The sequence below is a fragment of the Arachis ipaensis genome, chromosome B4 (genome assembly GCF_059453495.1).
Source record: "Arachis ipaensis isolate K30076 ecotype BB chromosome B4, ASM5945349v1, whole genome shotgun sequence".
NCBI classification, from domain to species: domain Eukaryota; kingdom Viridiplantae; phylum Streptophyta; class Magnoliopsida; order Fabales; family Fabaceae; genus Arachis; species Arachis ipaensis.
Genome location: NC_142439.1, coordinates 6,068,495 through 6,081,613, shown reverse-complemented (window position 1 = coordinate 6,081,613; position 13,119 = coordinate 6,068,495). Strand labels below are relative to the sequence as shown.

Here is a 13,119-nt window from a genome sequence, read left to right as displayed (position 1 = left end):
ATGTCTCTTAATATATTTGAATTTCTACCTTCAAAGAATCATAAAATGAACCCTAATTAATAACGCTGTGCCCTTTACCAGGACATGGTAATCTGAAGATATATCTTTATATTTTCATAGATTGAAAAAAAAAAAAAACGTAAAACATAAATTCCGTTATGACGCGTATATACAAAATTGAAATACCTCTACTTGCAAGTTGCAACGAATTGTGTTGGATATAGAACGAATATTTAGTGTGTCAAGTGTCAACTCTTTTTTGTGACGATGACAGCAAAGGTTACTACATATATAGGCAGGATTATTATACGTGTTGAGATAAGAATAGAATAGTTTTCTAGGGTAGCTCTAGCCTCTAGGGTTGGATAAGAATAGTTGAGTTTTATTATGCTCAAGTTATATCCAAATTGAAGAATAGTAAAAAGAATGAGGACCCTACACATGTGATATACAGTATAATTCTTATTGATTGAGATTTGAGAAACAGTCATGCTTTTTTTGGCGTTGCCATTTGCCAATCGCTTCTTCGTTCAGACATTTCACTATTTGACAAAATCAGTGTCACCCCTCAATTCATTCATCAACTTCATATTTTACCTCAAATGTTGGAGGGAAAAAAGTAAAAAAAAATAAAAAAATAAAAAAATAAAAATAAAAAACAGCTCACATACAAAATCTTAAATACCTATTCACTTCGTTACAAATAATTATCTAAAAAGTTAAAATATATAAATTAAGAAAAATAATAAATAAAATTTGATAATGTTTAAAATTAGAATTCAGCTAGAGAATCAGTTTTTTCCAGCTTATATTAGTTAAGTTTTGAAACAAAAATTGTTCTAAAGTTTAGATAATTAATTTTTAAAATTAATTTTCTATAATTGTTAAAATTATTAAGATATGAAGTATCTTTAAATAATTCAATATATATAATTAATTAATAATTATTTAATTAAGAGTGTTATTTAAAAAAATAATCAATTTGATATATATATATATATATATATATATATATATATATATATATATATATATATATATATATATATGGGAAGTTCTCTGGTGGCTAAAATTGTGGTGGCTAAAGGTGACTTTTGTTGACTAACAAATACTTTGTTGACATATGGTGGTGTTGGGTAATGCAAGAGAAGTGTTAGGTCAAGGACAAAAGGATAAATGCATGCTCAAAAACTATTTTTTGTTCATGTGAGTCATTAATTCATTATTGAATCATGGCTCTTGTTTTAATTAATTTTGTTTATTTCTTTAAAATTGTATAATAATATGTAATTTGCGTTTATTTAAATACAAAAAATTATTTGAAATTATATTTAAATTAAGGTTTAATTATTTTGTTAGTTCCTATAAATTTGCGAAATTTTTAATTAGGTCCTTGTACTTTTTTTCCTTTTAATTGAGTTTTTATACCAAAACTTTTTTTTAATTGGATTCCTATACTTTTTTTCTTTTATTTGGGTCCCTGCATGAACTTTTTTTTTAGTTGGATCCCTATAAAATTAAGTTAATTACTGCTAAGAGAGATCTAATTTAAAAAAAAATTGGTGTAGGGATTTAATTAAAAGAAAAAAAAAGTATAGAAACCTAATTGAAAATTTTACAAAATTATTAAAACTAACAGAGTAATTAAATCTTAAATTAAATATTATTTTAAAATTTTAAATTTATTTTAAATATAATCAGTTAGGTGTAGTTTGAACATATATAATTTAAATTTTAGCATTTATATTTAGAATTATATTTTATTAATTTAAATTAAATAGTGTATTATTTTAAATTATAAGTTAGTATATGTAAATTATATTAATTAGTTTATTATTAATTTTAGGGATAACTAATTAAAAATAAATTCTGAAAAAATTATTTCTATTAAACATGAAAATTCGACCATTAATTTTTTTATGAAATATTCAAAATGTAACCTAAATCATAGTAGTTTTTTTTTAATATTTTCTATATGATTAAACTATAAAACCAAAAAAAAGTTTATTTTTAAAAGTTCATTAAATTAATAAATTAAAAGTTTATATTTAATAATATATAATAGATTAAATATTATAATTTTATAACAAGCTAAGTTCGATGTCAAATGAGATAAAAATAAAAATAATAGAAAATAACTATAAATAAAATATTACATCTTAAAAAATAATTGAGATAATTAAATACATGGTTGTAAAATTCTCTAAAGTATAAGTTAAAAATGTTATAAAAAATTTTTAGGCAACTAAAAATTAAAAACTTATCACTTTATCGATTTTTTTAAAAATAAATAGATAATTTTTTGATACTTTTATTTTATGGCACCAATAGAAAAATAATTAATTTAAATTTTTGTTGACAAAATCTTAAATGAAGGTGAATATCAAATTTTTATTTACTTAGAAAATATTTTATTCTAATATAGTTATAATTTAAATAAATTGGTAGATAACTGATATTAATCATGCATTACATAAATAATAAATAAATTAAAATATTTTAAATATATTATTAAAATAGTTTAAATTTATTATATATTATTAAATATAAAATTTTAACCTATTAATTTAATGAACTTTTAAAAATAAACTTTTTTTGGTTTTTTAGTTTAATCATATAGAAAATATTAAAAAAAACCTACTATGGTTTAGGTTACATCTTGAATATTTCATAAAAAAAATTAACGGTAGCATTTTCATGCTCAATAGAAATAATTTTTTCAGAGTTTAATTTTAATTAGTTACCCTTAAAATTAATAATAAATTAATTAATATAATTTACATATACTAACTTATAATTTAAAATTATATACTATTTAATTTTAATTAATAAATATAATTCTAAATATAAATGCTAAAATTAAATTATATATATTCAAACTACATTTAACTGATTATATTTAAAATAAATTTAAAATTTTAAAATAATATTTAATTTAAGGTTTAATTACTCTGTTGGTTTCTATAGTTTTACAAAATTTTTAATTAGGTCTTTATACTTTTTTTTTTCCTTTTAATTAGGTCTCTGTACTAATTTTTTTTAATTATATATTTTTTGGCAGTAATTGACTTAATTTTATAGGGATCTAACTAAAAAAAATGGTGCAAGGACCCAAATAAAAGAAAAAAAGTGTAGAGATCCAATTAAAAAAAATTTGGTGTAAGAACTCAATTAAAAAAAAAAATACAAAGACCTAATTAAAAATTTTGCAAAATTATAGGGACTAGCTAACAAAATGATTAAATCTTAATTTAAATATAATTTCAAATAGTTTTTTGTATTATTTTTAAATGAACGTACATTACATATCATTATACAATTTTAAAAAAATAAACAAAATTGATCAAAACAAGGGCCATGATTCAATAATGAATTAATGATCTACATGAACAAAAAACAGTTTTTGGACATACACTTATTCTTTTGCCCTTGGTCTTAACACTTTTCTTACATTACCTAACACCACTAGGTGTCAACAAAATATTTGTTGGTCAACAATAAGTCACCTTTAGCCACCACAATTTTAGCCACCAGAGACCTTCCCTATATATATATATATATATATATATATATATATATATATAAATGGATAGACATTTTAAATTTTCTTAAATATTTAGATAGAAATTTTGAAATAGATATGGTCATATGGATAAGTGCATATGTAATTAGTAACTATCACACAATCACATCATCAACAATAATGTTGTATGTAAGGAAAGAAAAGTAATGGTACTTTGATGTTAGTAATAGACAAATCATTACAAAATGTTGAAGTTTTTGAAATGAGATAAATAAATTGAAGGCAAATTGCGTGGTTCCTATAATTTTAATGCCGAAGTTATTTTTTATAGTAAATTTTAAATATTAAAAATTATTTATTTTTATATTTTTAATTTAAATATTAATTTTTATTTTTTTTAGTAAATTAGGCAAGTATATATAAGTAGTTAGGTACCATAGCATAGCGTGCATCTAAATTGAAACGGATGATTATTTACTAATTCTTATTTTTATTTCCTGAAAAATGAATATAATTGTTTTATTTTAGAAAAAAATTATAGTAGGAAACCTGTTACTTCTCCGGAAATTGGAGATTAATAATTCGAGAGAATTCAGAAGGGGAAAAAAAAATGTGAGATGTGTTGTTGAATCCACCATGTATATATATACGTACAAGTTTGTTTAAAACCCCTATCTTCACCATCATGAAATTAAATTATCGTCATCATAATATGACATAATAGCTAACTTGAGAGGATACAACGGGTGAGTTGTGTCTATCAGCACCTCAATAATAGGCATGTAGGAGAAAAGTAATAACATTGCAAATTATTATTTTTATGGTGTTATTGTTTTAACAAATTAATCCCACAAGAAATCCAAATGAACTCGCCATATATTTATATTCACAAAGAGCCAACATATATATATATATATATGAATACATTCAAAAAATGTTAAAACATCTTCCTTAATTAAGTGATTTTTCTCTCTGTGGAGTACAGCAAAACAATTATCCAAGAAAAAGTAACAAATCCCTTAGTCGGTAGCTCTGTGCCTTTTTCCTTGTTTCCCTTTTAAATAGCTATCAAGTGGCTCAAATCATTTTTATATAAATGAATGTACAAAGTACAATGCATTTTTATAATACTTTTATTATATATTGCTTTTGCATTATTATCATTAAAGTTTAATTTTGATATACTACTGATAATATAAAATAGTTTATATAATTATATAATTATATCTGTTTTTTTTTTTAGTAATTATTCACACAGTTAATAATATAAAAAATATTTATTTTTGCTAATGTAATGTTATGTTATTAGATACATATTCACAGTACATTAAAATTAAATTTTTATTATTCTTTAATAAAATCTATATTTATATAACTTTTAAAATAAAAAATTGAATTAAATATAATTAACAATCATACTACATAAATACTAAAAATTAGCTTTAACCTTTTTTTCTATTAGAAAAATTTTGTATACTTAATATTTATATGATCTTATATTTAGAGGGTATATTATTATGGAATATTGTAAAACTTTAAAACAGCACAAAAAATAAAAATTTAATTCAATTTCCAAAACCTATCAATTTAGTATATAGATTTTATAGAATAAAATTTAAAAATAATATAGAAAAAAAATAATAAAAAATAAATCTGAATAATAATAATAATAATAATAATATGCATTGTTTATGAAAAAGATTTTATTATTCTATTATAATAAATTTAATTATTTTATGTAAAGTGAAAATTTATACGGTTGTCTTTATATGAAGTTAATAACTAAAAATTGTTATATAATTCAATATGTTTAACTAAATTATTACGTAATAATTTTAACTATTAATTTTACGTAAAAATAACTACAGGTAAATTTTTATATTTTTGTAAAATATTTAAAGTAAATATTTTAATAAAAATATATAACAACTAATTTAATACTAATTTTTAGTATTCATATAGAATGTTTTGTATAACTAAATATTTATATAAACTTTTTTATAATTTTAATTCATAAATTATTTTTCTTTTTGGCAACCATTGTTTAATGAATTGATCTTTTTTCGAAGATGCTTCCATTATATAGAGATATTACTGTTGATCACATGCAAATGCGTTCAACTACCAAGTACCAACCGACTAAATTGCTGTCCAGCTCTTGCAAGCAAACTAGCCAGCTTGGAGAAGCACATGTGTCTTTCCATCATTTTTTATTTGAGAAATGTTAGGGCCAGCAATTTTTGTAATTTGTAGCCATCAAATAGCTATTAAAATAGTTTTAATAGTGTAAGATTGGTGTAAAATTTCATCCAATGACTTACTTTTCTTTTATAGTTACACGCTGGTCAGAATTTAATAAAATTGCTGCTCCTAGACTTTTCCTTTTTATTTTTGATAATGTACAACGCATTATTACTAATGACGCATTTTCTAATGTAATAAATAATTTTTCCATTTTTGATATTATTGCGTAAGCATCATCATGCATGGTTGAATCTCACCCATCAATAATATCTCTATTTAAACCTGTGGGCTTTAATTTAACCATTGAATATCGGTGCATATATTTGGGGTTTCTTATGAAAGATACTCCCATTATCGTTACTAAGTAAATATAATTGAACTCTCTCATCCACCAACATTTCAAAAACAATATATAGAAAACTAATTAAAAAATGTCTCATAAAAATTTAAAAAATTAATTAAAAAAATGTCTCATTAAATCAATTCTAATTTCATCTTAACCCATTAATAATACATAATTAAAAAAACAACCATATACATTTTAATCCTTCTTTTTTATTTTTATCCACACGTGTATCTCTGCCATTCTCACCAACCACCGTTAGAGACACACAGTACCCATTTTTTACGAATGCAGTGTCGCCGACAGACAGAGACTAAAAGATTGAGATTGAAATAAATTTTAGTATTTTGTTTGGTGTAAAGTGGGAGACAGAAATTGAAATAAGAATGAAATTTTATTTTAATTTGTACAAAAGGTAAAATTAGAATTAATTAATTGAAATGAAGATATTTTAGGTATAAAATATTATTAAAGTTTCAGTCTCTATCTGTAAAAATTTTAGTTCCTGTATCCTTATTTTTTGAAGGTACTAAAATACTGAAATTTTAGGGACAGAGACAAATTTTAGTACCAGTTTCTAAACCAACAAACATGATACTAAGTCTCGGTCTCTCCGTCTCTGTCTCAATACCTCAAAACAAACGCTACCTAAGTTTCGGATATTTTTATCAATTTTGGATTTTTTTTCTTGATTTTAAATTTTTTTTTACTAATTTTGGATGTTTTTTTTCTTAAATTTTAGATTTTTTTGTTTTAAATATTTTTTTTGGGTTTTAGAAGATTTTTTTAATAATTTTAGATGTTTCTTATTTAATTTTTGAACGTTCTTTTTTTAATAGTTTTTTGATGTTTTATTTTGATGTTAGGTTTTATAATTCTTAAAATGATTTGAATATTTATTTTTGTTAGGTTTTGAATGTTTCTTTTTAATACTTTTTGGATATTTTTTTTATTAGAAAATTTTTAAATAATTTTAGAAATAATTTTAGAATTTTAAAATGAATATTAGAAATTTTAAAATAATTTTAAATATTTTTTATTAAAATTTTAGATGTTTTATATGATAGTTTGAATTAATATTTTCTTTAAAAAAAAGTCAATTATATTGTCTATAATTAACTACATCTCTAATTAATTATCTAACGGGATTAAAAAACAAAATTTTACTAATTGATCACTTCGCATAAAGTGATCCATTAACAAAACTTGTGTTAGTTAAGTTTAATATTAATATATATATATATATATATATATATATATATATATATATATATTTGAAACTCAATATGAATATTCATATATATGCTTTTGAACATGAATGGGAATGCGAGAAGATTAGGGTTTGAGTAGTTATATATTTTGGTACGTAATTTCTTTTATACGTCATATAAGTTTGAAACTTCTTAATTTCTTTTGTTAAGTGTATATTAGTATTCAATTATTTAAAAAAAAATGTTATTTTTTAATAAAGTTAGACGTCTAAATTTTTTAAATAAAATTTTATATACGTACTGTTATTCTATTGTTACCATCGTCGTCTTCTTTTTTTACATACTTCTTTTTTTAACGTTGTCTTTGTCATTGCCGTTACCTCTTTTTTTTTATTGTTATTGTTTAATTTTTTTTTCTTTTTATGTTTTCCTCTTCTTTTTTTTATATAGGTTCAGCAAAAATACTAAATATAAAAATTTTGATGCACAATACATCAATTTTGATATACATCATAAAAAATTAATGCATAATATAAATAAAATTATGTGTTATTTATATTTTATGTAAAAATTTATGTATTATATCTATAAATTAAATTTATGTACTATACGCAAAATTTTTTGTGCTGCGTATAATAATTTATGTGATGTATAACTAAATTTTTGTACTTTGTAATAAAATTTTTTGAGTTAATAAAAAAAGTCAGTATTAAATACAAACAAATAATAAATTACAAATGTTATGCCAAAATATTAAACAATGTATTCAAAATTTTCTAAAAACAACTTATTATTTTTATTTTTTAAAAATATTTTACTAAAACTTAATTGATTAATTTTAAAATTTTATCAAGTAATTAAAATTACTGACATGATATTATTAAAAAAATATCGTTTAAATTTAATATAAAAAATTAGTATCAATTTTTATATAATAAAAATGAATTGATTATGCATTTTCTAATATAATAAATAATTTTGTATTTTTTGATATTATTGCATAAGCATCATCATGCATGGTTGAATCTCATCAATCAAAAATATCTCTATTTATACCTGTGGGCTTTAATTTAACCATTGAATATTGGTGCATATATTTTGGGTTTCTTCTCCCGGTTTTGTCCGCAACATTCTTATCATCTTATGATTACGAAAGATATTTCTATTATCGTTAAGTAAACTAGAAAAGTTCGATATATGATTGAACTCCCTCATCCACCAACATTTCAAAAATTCCATCGGTTGATCATTTCGCATACAGTGATCCATTGAAAAAACATGGATTAATTAATTAATCTTGTTGAATTGGCTTGAAATTGAACTAAGTCTAATATATATTTGGAACTCAATACGAATATTCATGACTATGGTTTTGAACATGAATGGGGTTCGAGAAGATTCGGGTTTGAATAGTTATATATTTGGTATTTCTTTTAAACGTCATGTAAGTTGTAGTAACTCGATAATTTCTTTTGTTGAGTTTATATTAGTATTCAATTATCTTTAAAAAAATATTATTTTTATTAATAAAATTAGGTTTTCTTTAAAGAATTAAATTTTTAATAATCAAATTTTTAAGGGGATGCTTCCATAAAGATGCATAAAACGTCTTTTTGTAAAGATATTTACGTGTCGCATTATTATTGGACGTATTAATGAACCGGTTATTTTTGAATTTCTTAACAAATTAGAATAAAACCGATTTTTTAATAATAATAACAATAAACCCAATTTTTTTAGGGATTTAATTGTATTTTTAAATTTTTAGGGATTTAAATGTCCGAAAAACAAAAAGTCAGTGATATAACTGTCTTTTTATAAAAAAATTTAAAGATATTTAGTTTATATGGTATAATTTGATCAGATTAAATTGGGTCTAATAATTATAATGCAAACAATTGAGTTTATTATTGTTGCTATAATAAATTGATTTTGTTCTGGTTTATAATAAAAAATAAATTATTAACCGGTTTAATAAAAATGTCCAATAATAACATAACATGTGTGAACGTCTTTAAAAAAAGACATTTTTAATATTTTTATTAAAGTGGTCGCTAATCTTTAAATGCTTGTTTAACTTCTTTTTCTTTTTTTTTTCTTTATTTTCCTTCTTTATTTTTTTCATCTTTTTTTATTATTATTATCTTTTTTTTCTTATATATTTTCAGTAAAGATATTAAGTACAAAAATTTTGATATACAGTATATAAATTTTGGTTTGCAATATAAAAAAATTAGTGCACAACATAAATTTTTTTTTGTACTATATCAATAAATTATTTTATTATATGCAAAAATTATGTGCTATATCTATAAATTTATATACTATGTACAAAATTTTTTGTATTGCGTGTAAAAATTTATGTGATGTGTAATAAATTTATGTGTTTTGTAATAAAATTTTTATGATAAAAAAGTAGGAAGACAAAAAAATATGGACGAACACGATTTTTTTTTTTAATCAGGTTTGTACTAATTTAATTGAATTTAGCTACTAAAACCACTTGTATATTTAATATCACCGTATTTTTATTTCTCTTTCTAGCTGCCCCTAAATAATGTAGCTAGGTGGTTACTAATAGCCAGTATATATGTTATACTATTGATATTTTCCAATTAATTGGATCACTAATTGATTAATCCACTCTACCATCTAACATTTTTAGCTAATTAATCATTTGTGATGGATTCATCATTATTAAAACCATAGCTTTCTTCTAAACTACATATTGGACATGTCACATGTTCCATTAGGACGTTAAAATGGACCAAATTCATCGGGTTAGTTTGTTTACTTATTTTTTTTTTTGTTCCCACGGCATTCCTCAACCCGATAGGTCAAGGACTAATCCGTCGCGGTACTGAGCTCCATTTAAGGGTTTGCCGTTGGCCAATGAGTTGCTGCATGCACAAGGCGGGATTCGAACCCCCGACACTTGCTTAAGCGGACTAGTGAGCTAACCACTAGACCAACCCAACTTGGTTGTTTGCTTACTTATTTAAATAGGTAGATTTTGTCTTTAAAATTAAGCCTATTTAAATTTCGGGCTAAATAGGCTGAGCCCGATTAATCCACAAAAAATGACAGTTAAACAAACTAGCCTGCGGGTTAAATGGGTGACCCATTTAAATTTTTTTTTTTTACATTTTTTTAAAAAAAACAGCACTTTTAATTGATATTTTTTCGATCCGATCCGAAAATCCGACCCATCAACAAAAAATATTTTTAAAAGATTTTTGACCTAAAAATAATATTTTTTGTCAAAATATTTTTTAAAAAATAAAACAAAAGGATAAACGGACTGGCTCGTTTAATTCATGAACTGACCATAAACGGTCCGAATTAAAAAATTATGGTCCACGAATAAAGTAGACTTAAACGGTCCAAGCCCATTTAATCCATAGGTTTAATGAGCCAAACCTAACCGTTTGATAGCCTATCTTCCATCTATAGATTATTACCTGGATATATATATATATATATATATATATATATATATATATATATATATATAATTACCTTTCACAATACAAACCTAATTAATATATGATGTAGTCTTGTAACTAAATTAATTAAAATATTTTGGTTATTTAACAACAATATTATTGAATTTGTCAGCACATGATTAAACCCGTTAATGCATGTAAATGTGACACGGTGGCAGACCTACCTAACAATAATAAGAAGTTACGTACTCTTTGTTAGTTTGTAATAATAATAGTAAGAAAATGATTATAACTAGTCGCACGTAGTAGATAGTAACTAAAACCAGAGGGGAAGGTAAATAAATGGAATTGAAGGAGCGAAGCAAAATAAAAGTATCCCTAATAAGTCCAAGATTCCATTGGCATATATGTGTTCACACTCACTATGGAAGATGCTTCTTCCACCCCCCATTTCACACACAGATCTATGTGATGTGAGACCAAATCAAGTGACTTAGTTCATCAATTGGGTCCTACACGCTGCAAATGACTAAGATCGTGACAACATTATAATTTTAATTTGGTCAACAAAGCCCACCTCTTCAGCTGCCATGCAAAATTATGTATGCACACATGTTAAAGCAAAATATTTTACGATAATATTTTAAAAAATATATAATTTAAATTTATTTTATTTAATATTTATTAATTATAATAATAATTAATAAATATTAAATAAAATAAATTTTAACTATTTATTATTATTTTTTTATTAAATATTTTCGAATATTCCACCCAATTTAATTAGAGATAAACGTTCAAAATTAAAAAAGAGAATGTTTAAAAAATTAGTAATATTTTTATTAAAATTTGGCCAACAATTAACTAGTAAAAAAATGAGTAATTTTATACCATTAAAAATACTAATAATGACTAATTAATAGTTATAAATTACAAAATTTACTGGTCCTAACACTTCTCATTAAAAAATATAAACAATTTTATTAAGAAAATACTCGCATACACTTCTTTATTAGTTGTTAAATATCTGATAATAAAATTAAAAAAAGGAGATCGATCCTATCCTAGTTGCCAAATCATCCATGAGGAATTTTTAAAAAAAAAATAAAAAAAAATTAAAAAATGAGAAAGTCAATTTGCCTAGCTATCACCAAACTTCTCTTTAGCTTGCATCACACAAGTATAAATATCAAAGCCCCCCCACCTCACAAATCTCTCTCATCATTCCATTTTCACAATCTCCATCATAAAAAAAAAAAAAAAAAAACACATAAATATTAAGCATATCCATTTACCTAGCCATAAATACATATTACTAGTGTAGTAGTTGCTGATCATCATATATATTACAGATTATGGGAAACTGCTGCATGGTAGAATCTTCAGTGGAATGGGCAGGATGATTGGGGTTCATTGACAACATCAAGACATGGTAACCTGTATAATTCAAAGAAGAAGAATAATAAGGTGCTTGATGAAGAACAAGATGGTGGGTTGGGAAACGTGGAGAAGAAGAAGCTTCTTGGTGCCTTAAGAGCTTCTTCTGATGAAAATGGAAAAGTCAAGATTATGATTTCCAAGAAGGAGCTTAAGAAGTTGTTGACAGCACCCTCATCATCACAACATCAAGGTTCTTCTTCTTCTTCTTCTTCTTCAGCAGAACAAGTTCTTGCTCGATTGATATATGCAAGAGATCACTATGATCAACATGATCTTCACCATAGGCACTGGAGGCCTGCACTTCAGAGCATTCCTGAAAATTAATTCACTCATTTCCGTGCAGTTTTTTTTTTTTTTTTTTTTTTTGTATAAATTCAATCAATGAATGGCATTATATTTATTTGTTTAATTATTTATTCTCCATGATTTTCAACTCTTATTTGCTTGCTTGTAATATAAATGTTGGGGAATTAATGTCTATTGTACATTATTATTAGTATATTTTTCCATCATGAAAGGCTGATGATGATGAATGAAAGTGATGAATTATTTATTTTATTTTTATTTAATTTGTGTGAAACCGAGATTGTAAACGGAATATTATTTGGCCTTTGAGTATATATTACGGTAGCTAGGTTATCCTTAATTATATTATATATGTTGATTTATTTTTCATGAATCACGACAAGAATTAATAAACTGTCCAGAAGCTACATATATAATATATGGTATTTAATTTATTAACTTTTGCCTTATTTTATATTATGCATTATGCAGGTTTCCAATCTCGGAAGGTGGCTACTATCGCCTACCAAATGCCCATATGCCTTTTCTTTTTCACTTCTTGTTTTAATTTAATAAATAAATATAATAGTATATTCTGTTTTAGCTATGCGCACTACATCACCATAT

At 23.3% G+C, this 13,119-nt stretch overlaps 1 pseudogene; it reads left to right on the top strand.

Moving 5' to 3' along the window:
- The first annotated feature begins 11,998 nt into the window (after positions 1-11,998).
- On the top strand, positions 11,999-12,763 carry LOC107637536 (uncharacterized; annotated as a pseudogene).
- The last annotated feature ends 356 nt before the right edge of the window (positions 12,764-13,119 follow it).